This window comes from Silurus aristotelis (assembly GCF_946808225.1).
Source record: "Silurus aristotelis genome assembly, chromosome: 27".
Taxonomy (NCBI): domain Eukaryota; kingdom Metazoa; phylum Chordata; class Actinopteri; order Siluriformes; family Siluridae; genus Silurus; species Silurus aristotelis.
Genome location: NC_139600.1, coordinates 17,028,145 through 17,039,837, shown reverse-complemented (window position 1 = coordinate 17,039,837; position 11,693 = coordinate 17,028,145). Strand labels below are relative to the sequence as shown.

Sequence of the window (11,693 nt, the reverse complement as noted above, 5' to 3'; positions counted from 1 at the left end):
AATTAAACTCATGCACGTGTGTGTGGGTGCTTCCGAGGCATAAAGCTCATATCCGAACACAATCACATTATATTTCTAAAATGTGGAATGTTTTATCGCTCCAGATTTCTCCTATAAACGGCTTCATCCGTCATTCTGTACAGGAATCTGCATCGGATTTCAGCGACGCCTCTGGGTTCTACTGCCACGTCGTCTCGATCCCCCAATTAACGCTCACACTCATCACTCGAGGTGGGAAAGTAATGAAGCAGGCGTTATGATGACAGGACGTGTACAGGAGTAGGTTTTAAAAACGTCTCATGTGTCTATGTTGTGCTCCGATAAGAGGAATCTCCACGCTCCCCACGGAGCAGGAAATGGAATGTGGAGGAACAATTAATACACGTCAGGGCATCCGAGGAATTAACTGAAATTAGCGAGCGATTCCAACAGAGGCGTCCCGATCCTACACACTCCATTTACCAGCTGATCACACAGCAATTGATGCAAAAGACCATCTAATGGGACACGCAGCTCGTTTTACCGGCCGGCTTTGAGTTCAGTCTCGAACCTAATCACCCGCGTAACACAGGACATTTAAAACCCAAACCCACACCAGGAACCTGAGCAGGGACTCGAGCGGCGTGTAAACCAGCAGAGTTTCTACATTTCTCTCTTAACACACAAAATACACAATGTAGAGTTTATATATTATCTATAAAGTTAAAAGCTGAATAGTGTGTTAGCTGAAGAGATCTGTTTATACGTGTGTATTGCTAATTATTCCCTTAGATCAGCTGGGAAGTTATTTCAGATCCTCCACAAGTGTTCTCTCTCTGGGAAAATCAAAAAGTCCACATTTTTTACTCAAATATACATTTCTCTCTGAGGGGTTTTGTGAACTGATGTCCATGTGCACTGAGAGTGTGGTGAACACTTCTCAGAAAGATCTCATTATCAGTGTGTTGTAAATGGTGGCTTCTGACGTTTCCAACCATATTTAGCTCTTCTCCAAAACTGGGGGAACACAATTATATCAGATGTCTTTGGATGCTGTAGCATGAAATGTTCCCTTCACCTGGAGACTAGGAAACCCAAACCTGTTTCTGCATGAGCCAGCATCATGATGATCTGCTTGCCATGGGCTGGAGTGGAAGATCTCCTGTTATGGATTTTCCAACCCATTTAACTCCTTTGAGATGAATGTAAATGCTGACTGCACCCCAGGCCATCTTCCCAGAAGAGTGGAGGACATTATGAGAGCAAATGGGAACTAAATGTGGAAGGAAATGTGCAGAAAGATGCACATCGCAGATTCAGGAGTGTTTATCAGGGATCTAATGATTGGTTGGACATTAATGATTCGTTCCTGTTCGTTTCAGGTTTCACGAAGGCTCTGTGTTCTGAGGAAGCCTCAAGCCCACTCATTCAATAACGTCCTTATGTTAATCTATACGCAGCTTCTTCTTCTGAAGCTCTGATCAGCATCAAACCGCCTCGCTAACACAAATCATTAAAACCAAACTAAAGGCATATGCTGTGCCTGTTATCCTTCACTCTGTAATGATTAGACAGCGATAGTGACGTTAATTAGAGCATCGACTTCAGCATCCGCCCACGTCCACACGTGACCACGGAAACACGATTAAAACAAAACAAGTCTAAGGGGCAATTACTTATGAGTAGATTGCGCTCGATCAGGTATCTAGGGCGCAATTATTTATATCCACGTTGACACGCGTGATATCCACGTATCCAGAGTACTTCACACCAGAACGTCAGAAAGTGTGCGAGACGCAGCACTCTGAAAGTCACCAGGCTTCATCAGGATTGCTGAACGCAGCACATAGCGCCGAGCCTGATATACACGTCACAACTGTGTGTGTGTGTGTGTGTTAATTGTGATTAACAGCCTGGCATTGTTGGCAAAGCGCTTTATAGAAACGTCACACTCTCGCTGTGTCCTTTTCTCCATCTGTCCCTCGTCTCACTTTACGCTCTCTCTGTGGTTCCACCTGCTATTTAAAAAGCACAGCATGTTAGCCAAACGCTGCAAACGTCTAACACTCTCACAGACTTGCTTAGCAAGCTCCTGTGTGTGTGTGTGTGTGTGTGTGTGTGAGACCACTGAGAGACATGACACGTCTCACACCGAGCACTCTGTGTGTGTCAGTCCCAGCATGTGATCATACTTCTATTTTCACTTTCCACTGGGTTGTGTGTATCCATAAACAAAAGAACACTAGCTCTATTTTTAGTGTGTGTGTGTGTGTGTGTGTGTGTGTGTGTGTGTGTGTGTGTGTGTGTGTGTGTTGGAGAGATAGAGGGACTTGGCTGAGCTGGACATGAATTATTACTGTGTGTAGTGGAGGTCAGGTGACCATGCTGGCTGATTCAGGCGCCAATTACTGATAGAAGCTGCTAATCATGCGAGACAAGCTGTCCCTGTATAAATACCACATAACAACACAACAACATACACATTTAGCAACATTCTACAGCGTTACCAGACCCACTACATCACTTCCTACAATGTAGTCCCTCGTGGTGCTGTGTTCTAGTCCCATTGTGGCCATCAGGACCGGTTTGGGGTCAGCAGAGGGTCACATCACTTTTGTGTCCTACAAATACTACAAATCCAACTGTCCCCAGAGCCGGCTCTGACCCGACACGGACACGCCGACATGCTATAGAAATATCATGCTCTATAGAACTACTCACACCTTTTCAACCACTTATGGACAATCATATTCTACTGAACACTGATATTCTGTGAAATTATTGGCACTCTATGAAATTTCACTCTATAATATTACTGCATTTATACTACTGCATAAAAATACTGACTTCCTCTGAAACACCATATAACATTACTGACATGCAATTACTGACCCCCTATGAACATACTGACCTCTTTTAGAAATCCTGTAGAATTACTGACCCTCCTATAGAATTACTGACAATTCCATAGAAATAAAAAAATCCAATTTAATTTCTGTCCCATTTATAGACATACTGAAATCCTATAGAATTAAGGACAATTCCAAGAAATACTGAAATCCTAAAGGATCACTGACCTCTTAGAGAAATATCAAAAATTTAAAGAACATCAAATCATATAGAATAACTGACCTCCCATAGAATTTGTCATCTTATGTAATTATTTCAATTCTGTAGAATTATAAATATAATCTGGCTTCACCAAAACTCTATTAGACCCGTGTCCTGTACTCACATCCTATAGAAGTGTCTGTAATTCTACAGGATGTCTTTAAATGTGATATATTCTTTACTGTGAATCACATTCTGTAGAATTAATCACATGCCCCCTACCCCACCCCACCCCACCCCACCACCCCCCACATGATGAGGGTACAGATGGATTCTCTCGCCATTTCCCAGCTCTTGATTATATTTGCTCCTGGTTTCCGTGCTGCAGGTTTTGTCTTCATTTAGCGTTCAGGCCTTATTTGTTTCCTGGTCTTGTCATTTATTTAGTGAACAGAACGGACAGATCGGTTGCCGGCGGTAACGACCCTTTAACCATAACACATCGTGAGGCGGGAATGGAGGAGTGCTGTTTTGATGTCCTTTATAAAAGATTCAGAGATCATGCGATAAAAGATTAATGCGAGTGAAAGAACAGAGAGAGAAAGAGAGAAACTAACTTCTACAAAAGAAAGAGACAAGGACTCAATTCATTAATATTCACTTCACACTCATTAATATTCACTACACACTTGTTAATATTCAAGACATTCTCATTAATATTCACTACAAGCTCATTAATATTCACTACAAGCTCATTAATATTCACTACAAGCTCGTTAATATTCACTAGAAAGCTTGGTAAAATTCACTACACGCTCATTAATATTCACTGCATGCACATTAAAAATTTACCACACGCTCGGTAATATTCACTTCACACATTAATATTCACTTTACACTCGTTAATATTCAATACTTTCTCATTAATATTCACTACAAGTTTGTTAATATTCACTACACGCTCATTAATATTCACTGCATGCACATTAACATTTACCACATGCTCGGTAATATTCACTTCACACTCGTTCATATTCACTACATTCTCATTAATATTCACTGCATGCTTGTTAATATTCACTAAACACTCCTTACTATTCACTACACACTGGTTAATATTCACCACACACACACACACACACACACCACGCTAAACATGGCATTTTGATTCAGATGCTGTTTTGTAATGGAATTTGGCAGCTCTAGCATTGTATGGTGTGTGTGTGTGTGTGTGTGTGTGTGTGTGTGTGTGTGTGTGTGTGTGTGTGTGTGTTGGAGAGATAGAGGGACTTGGCTGAGCTGGACATGAATTATTACTGTGTGTAGTGGAGGTCAGGTGACCATGCTGGCTGATTCAGGCGCCAATTACTGATAGAAGCTGCTAATCATGCGAGACAAGCTGTCCCTGTATAAATACCACATAACAACACAACAACATACACATTTAGCAACATTCTACAGCGTTACCAGACCCACTACATCACTTCCTACAATGTAGTCCCTCGTGGTGCTGTGTTCTAGTCCCATTGTGGCCATCAGGACCGGTTTGGGGTCAGCAGAGGGTCACATCACTTTTGTGTCCTACAAATACTACAAATCCAACTGTCCCCAGAGCCGGCTCTGACCCGACACGGACACGCCGACATGCTATAGAAATATCATGCTCTATAGAACTACTCACACCTTTTCAACCACTTATGGACAATCATATTCTACTGAACACTGATATTCTGTGAAATTATTGGCACTCTATGAAATTTCACTCTATAATATTACTGCATTTATACTACTGCATAAAAATACTGACTTCCTCTGAAACACCATATAACATTACTGACATGCAATTACTGACCCCCTATGAACATACTGACCTCTTTTAGAAATCCTGTAGAATTACTGACCCTCCTATAGAATTACTGACAATTCCATAGAAATAAAAAAATCCAATTTAATTTCTGTCCCATTTATAGACATACTGAAATCCTATAGAATTAAGGACAATTCCAAGAAATACTGAAATCCTAAAGGATCACTGACCTCTTAGAGAAATATCAAAAATTTAAAGAACATCAAATCATATAGAATAACTGACCTCCCATAGAATTTGTCATCTTATGTAATTATTTCAATTCTGTAGAATTATAAATATAATCTGGCTTCACCAAAACTCTATTAGACCCGTGTCCTGTACTCACATCCTATAGAAGTGTCTGTAATTCTACAGGATGTCTTTAAATGTGATATATTCTTTACTGTGAATCACATTCTGTAGAATTAATCACATGCCCCCTACCCCACCCCACCCCACCCCACCACCCCCCACATGATGAGGGTACAGATGGATTCTCTCGCCATTTCCCAGCTCTTGATTATATTTGCTCCTGGTTTCCGTGCTGCAGGTTTTGTCTTCATTTAGCGTTCAGGCCTTATTTGTTTCCTGGTCTTGTCATTTATTTAGTGAACAGAACGGACAGATCGGTTGCCGGCGGTAACGACCCTTTAACCATAACACATCGTGAGGCGGGAATGGAGGAGTGCTGTTTTGATGTCCTTTATAAAAGATTCAGAGATCATGCGATAAAAGATTAATGCGAGTGAAAGAACAGAGAGAGAAAGAGAGAAACTAACTTCTACAAAAGAAAGAGACAAGGACTCAATTCATTAATATTCACTTCACACTCATTAATATTCACTACACACTTGTTAATATTCAAGACATTCTCATTAATATTCACTACAAGCTCATTAATATTCACTACAAGCTCATTAATATTCACTACAAGCTCGTTAATATTCACTAGAAAGCTTGGTAAAATTCACTACACGCTCATTAATATTCACTGCATGCACATTAAAAATTTACCACACGCTCGGTAATATTCACTTCACACATTAATATTCACTTTACACTCGTTAATATTCAATACTTTCTCATTAATATTCACTACAAGTTTGTTAATATTCACTACACGCTCATTAATATTCACTGCATGCACATTAACATTTACCACATGCTCGGTAATATTCACTTCACACTCGTTCATATTCACTACATTCTCATTAATATTCACTGCATGCTTGTTAATATTCACTAAACACTCCTTACTATTCACTACACACTGGTTAATATTCACCACACACACACACACACACACACCACGCTAAACATGGCATTTTGATTCAGATGCTGTTTTGTAATGGAATTTGGCAGCTCTAGCATTGTATGGTGTGTGTGTGTGTGTGTGTGTGTGTGTGTGTGTGTGTGTGCGCGCGCGCGCGCGTGTGTGTATGCCAGTCTGAATGTAAATGAAGCTGTAAATGTCAGGGACACAGAGACAGAAATAATGAGAAAAGTTTTATGTGGATTAGGAGAGTTTTAATGAACACTTTATGCTCAATTAAAGCTGATTCAGGGGGAAAACACAAACACACACACACACACACAATGTTCATATTTAATCTTTCACAACTGAATTGTGACCATATGGATTTGAGTAAAGTGCGCTCTCTCTCTCTCTCTCTCTCTCGCTCGCCTTAGATTTCGTTACAAGCCTACCTAACCCTAACCCTTAGCTGGCCATACCACCATTCTCTCTGTAATAGATTTTTTAAGATGGCCCAATGACAATGCCTCGCTGGCTCTAAATATGCCTCTCACACCCTGCCGTCCTTGGCCACTAGCCTCGCCCCCTTTCAGGCCGCTTACAGTTACCACCCACAAATGTTTTCCTCTCGAGAAGCCGAGGCCTCGGTACCGTCATCAGGAGTTTTGGTTAATCACTGCCGCCATGCCTGAAGAAACACCCGAGCTGCTCCCCTCAGGTCTTCCCACTCCTATGACCGCTGGGCCAACCACTGGCGCAGACCAGCACCTGCTTATTGCCCCAGCCAGAGGGTCTGGATCTCTACCAAGGACCTGCCACTGAAGGTCGCATACATTAAGCTAGCCCCTCGCTTTTCCTATATCCAAGGTCCTCAACCCTGTGGCAGTCTTCCACATTTCATGCCTCAAACCGGTTCAAGCATGCTCCCTGCTTTCCTCCACCAAACTTCCTTCACTTGCTCGGGTCATTGACAGTGGCCCAGCTATCACTGTGCACCGTCTCCTGCCTGCAAGACGCTAAGGAAGAGGCTTGCAATACCTTGTGGAATGCTCACATTTTGGATCCCGACCTCATTTCTTGTTTCCACTAGGAGCACCCGGACCAACCTGGTGGGCTATCTGGAGCCGGCCCAAGAGGAGGGGTACTCTTAATTAGCAGCGGACGCACTTCCAGGGCTGCCACTTCTGCAGCTCCCACTTCCGAGGTAACGCCAACTTGCAAACGCCCCGGCCACCATTTTCCCGCAGTATTAATGGACATGGACTCCTCGCGTTCTCTGCCAGATTGGCTCCCTGTCCGTTTAAAACCTTCCTGTCCCTCGTTTTTTCGTCACGGATTCCTTGGTTTTGGATTCTCCAGTTTTCTCTGACTCGCACCTTGCCGCTGGTCTCGGTTTGTTTGATCTGTACGATTCTCAGGACACAGACTGTTTATCTCTCTTGCTTTAGCCCACTCGGCGCGGTGTGGCCGTTTTCAGACACTTGTTTTTTTGTGTTTTTTCTTGAGTGGACTATTTCAGCCTGGAGGGCGTAAGTTTTCCAACACTGTTTTTTTGTGCGTGTTTTTGCGAGGACATTGTGTTTTGCCTGAAATTGTTTTTCCATTAAAGACTTTAAATATATTCTTTGCTGGCGTCCTGAATTTGGGTCCAACTGCCTGCACCCTGACACTAACAAACAATCTGGATGGCTTTGTTAATGTCTGGACACTGAATGATGTTGTGTGCACACTGGACCAGGATCATCTACTGCTTTTAAATGTGTGACCTTTTAACATGTGTATCCTCATTTAATCCAAGTATTAGTTTTCAACACATGCAAATGTAGGTCTCTCTCTCTCTCTCTCTCTCTCTCTCTCTCTCTGATTTGCTGAATATGTCAGAAAAAAAATCTGTCCCCGAAGCCCCGCCTCCTTCGTTAATAAGAGATTTGACTATATAAACACACACACACACACACACACACACACACACACACTGCAGTGCATTTTGGGTATCTGGGGCATGGTCCCACTGCAGTGCATTGTGGGATTTCAGGAGCACTACAAATTGGTTCCTAAAGTGTGTGTGTGTGTGTGTGTGTGTGTGTATGTGTGTGTGTGTGTGTGTGTGTATGTTCTCCTTTCTGCAGTGCTTTTGTCATTTCTGCCTGTCGCTTATTATGAATTTTGGCACATCACCCCACCCACCCCCAACACACACACACACACACACACACACACAGTGTCAGTCAGACTCCAGGTTTCTTTTCACTGGGTGTTAAATTTGTTCTCTATAAATATCCGTGTGCTGATGCTGAATATTTTTTCTCAGCGTGTGTTAATTAAGAGAAGCTGGTGTTGTGTGCATGTGTTGTGTGTGTGCACATGTGTTCTGTGTGTGTGTGTGTGTGTGTGTGTCAGAGAGATAATCTGCAACACACGCAGTCATTAAGAACTGTTTTTCTTTTTCTGTGCTGTACTTTATCCTTACACTAATGTGGGCGAGCTTTCTTGGCTGAAACACACACACACACACACACACACACACACACACACATATACACACACACACACAGGAACATGATCATCACCAATATTCACTCATAAGATAAAGGTTAGCAACTAAAAAACTAAATGACCTCGTAACTAAAATCTAAAATCTAGCTGAGAAAAATAACAACACACACACACACACACACACACACACACACACAAACACACACACTCGCACAGACAAACACACTCACACACACACAGATAAAGACGGATGGTGTTATTAGTCAGCAGATCAGTGACGTTCATCACGAGCTGTTAAAGACAATCAATGATCCAATCAGGGGGCAGAGACAGGAAGACAGATCAATGTGGACAGACAGATGGTTAATCAGACCGAGAGACAGACAGAAAGGCTGAAAGAGAGAATTAGAGACAGACGGAGAGACTGAGAGACAGACGGAGAGACAGAGACAGACGGAGAGAATTAAAGACAGACTAAGAGGATTAGAGACAAGGTAAAATACTCCACATTTCTCTCGCTCTCTGTTAAATATCCTGCTCGCACTGTACCTCTCCCCTTCATCATCATCTCTCTCCGTACCTCTCACCTTCATCATCTCTCCTCGTACCCCTCACCTTCATCATCTCTCCCCATCATCATCATCTCCCCATACCCCTCCCCTTCATCATCTCCCCGTACCTCTCACCTTCATCATCTCTCCTCGTACCTCTCACCTTCATCATCTCTCCCCATCCAAAAACATCCTGGTGTGTGTGTGTGTGTGAGAGTGAGCAGCATGGTGTCTCCGAGCACGGAAGTGTAAGAGTCTGCTCGTGTGCTGGTGCTCTGCCGGATAAACTGAACATGGTTTTTAAGTTCAGGATTGAGAACTTTGACATTTTCATTTCCACTGATGTTGAAATCAAATGTTTTAAATGTGATCAGTTAGGACATCTTGTCTGCGCCTGTCCTGAAAGACAGAGTGACCCCGGTGTCTCCAAGAGACCGGGGCAGGACGCAGCTGAACCTGCTGTAGTCGTTCCCCCTGCGGCTTCAGCTCGGCCTGCTGCTGAAAGCCCCACAACTGCTGCTGCACCAAGGCCTAGGGAGCGTGAGCCCCAAGCTCAGAGCTCCACTAGTGATGTACCCACCCCAGAAAAGCCAGGACCAGGAGAAGCCATGCTCGGCCGAACCAGCCTGGGAGAAGGACTACAAAACTGAAAAAGTCCCAGTGGACTCTGGAGCAGTGCTGAAGATGCCCAGGCACAGGAGTGCAGAGCTGTCACCAGGAGACACCAGTCTTTACACCAGTGCAAGGGGACGGGGGAGACGTGAAGATGGAAGATGAGCCCCTGTTCAAAGTTCCAACAAAGAGAAAGAAACGTGGTAGGGGACAAGGAAAAAAGCAGGCAAAGAAGGATTTAAAAGTAGAGGAAGTTGAATCACACAGTGAAGATGGCATGTCTGATTCAGTGTTCCAACAAGAGTATCAGGAGGAACCGTTAAAGTTGTTTATGGTGCTGAAGCCATTAAAGAGTTTTAAAAACCCAACTGCGTGGATCTGCCACCAAACCTGATATAAAACATCCAGGACCTGCTCGTCGACTTCATCTGGGATGATCTGCACTGAATTCCGCAGAGTGTCCTCCATCTGCCCAAGGAGGAAGGGGGACAAGGGCTGGTTCATCCAGACACTCCTAACTGGGCCCAGGAACCTGGTATGAACAGCAGCCAGTGGACTTTTGCACATGGTGGGAGAACTAGGACTGGACAGAATTCAGTTTTTAATGGACACACACATTGGATGTTTCTGGATTACCAGTTTTTTTTACCGTGGACTTAAAATATGGACTTTAAAAAAAAAAGACTAAGTGATATGGAACATTACACTGGCTACTAATGGAGCCCCTGGTTTACGGAAGTCTTCTGGACATCTCCAGTGCAACCACCCCCACGCTGTCCAGAGCCCTGATCTCCTCAAAGATCATTAAACTCTGGGAGCTGGTGAACATTGCAGGGGCAGACCGGTCACAAAGGGAGGACCTGGCAGCATGTATGGGACTACGGTCCCTGCGTTTCGCTTACCAGCTCCTACACCGCTGGAGGGCCACACTAACAGCAGAGGAGCATGTTCAGCTAAAGGACTACAAAATCAGTGAGAGTGGTCCTGCAGAGGATGAACCCTTTCCCCAGCTGGACATCGCTTTTGATCTCGATGGGTGTGAGCGCCCCCTCCTGGAGTGCAGGGGTGAAGGGGAGATTAACTTTGGGACAGTGATGGAGAAGCTGCTCTACAGGGCCTGTGTTAAGGTTTTAAATAAGAATTAACTGAGTGTGAGGGTGGACCCCCAGTAGAGAAATGTTCTTGGTTTTAATGCTGATATTAAACCAGAGTGGAGACACTGTACAAACCACCATTAACCAAAAACACTGCTGAGCTCCAGTGGAGGATTTTACACTGTATCATCTCTGTGAACTCTTATTTTAAACCCTGATGTTCTGCAGGACTCCGTTCTGTTCACAGAAACTGTTTCTCACACTTTTACTCACTGCTCCAGGTTACAGTCACTGTTTGTGCTTTTAAATGTATTTTAAGTTCCTTTAATGTGATTTTACTCTTCAGTGTTTAATTTGTGGTTTTAAGTACCTGAGCAGAAAGAACAAAGTGGCTCCAAACACAGACTGTGATGTAAATAGAATTTTCTACTGGTTAATAAAATCCAGGATTGTTGTTGATTTGAATGTGTGTAAGAGTGTGGGGGAGCTGAAGATGTTCGAGGATGTGAGAAGTTGTGATGAAGCTCTGTGATTAGTGAAAGAGAAAAAAGAATTGAACTTTTTACCAAAACTGAACTAAACAATCTCTCACACACACACACACACACACACACACACACACACACACTTACATTTACATTTGCGGCATTTATCAGACGCCCTTATCCAGAGCGAAATACAAAAGTGCTTTGAGTCTCTAGTAATGAATAAATCTACACTGGTACGCAAGATTACAAACTTAATATAAATATAACTCGAATTCAACAAACTTGGAAAGTGCTAATTTAAGTATTTCAGGAAGATGA

At 43.2% G+C, this 11,693-nt stretch overlaps 1 long non-coding RNA gene across 1 annotated transcript; it reads right to left on the bottom strand.

Moving 5' to 3' along the window:
- Positions 1 to 9,483: 9,483 nt before the first annotated feature.
- Positions 9,484 to 11,468, bottom strand: LOC310721499. The gene is made up of 3 exons (XR_014532079.1): positions 11,258 to 11,468; positions 10,184 to 10,325; positions 9,484 to 9,962 (listed from the first exon to the last, which is right to left on the bottom strand). It is a non-coding gene; the product is annotated as an uncharacterized lncRNA (long non-coding RNA).
- Positions 11,469 to 11,693: the final 225 nt, after the last annotated feature.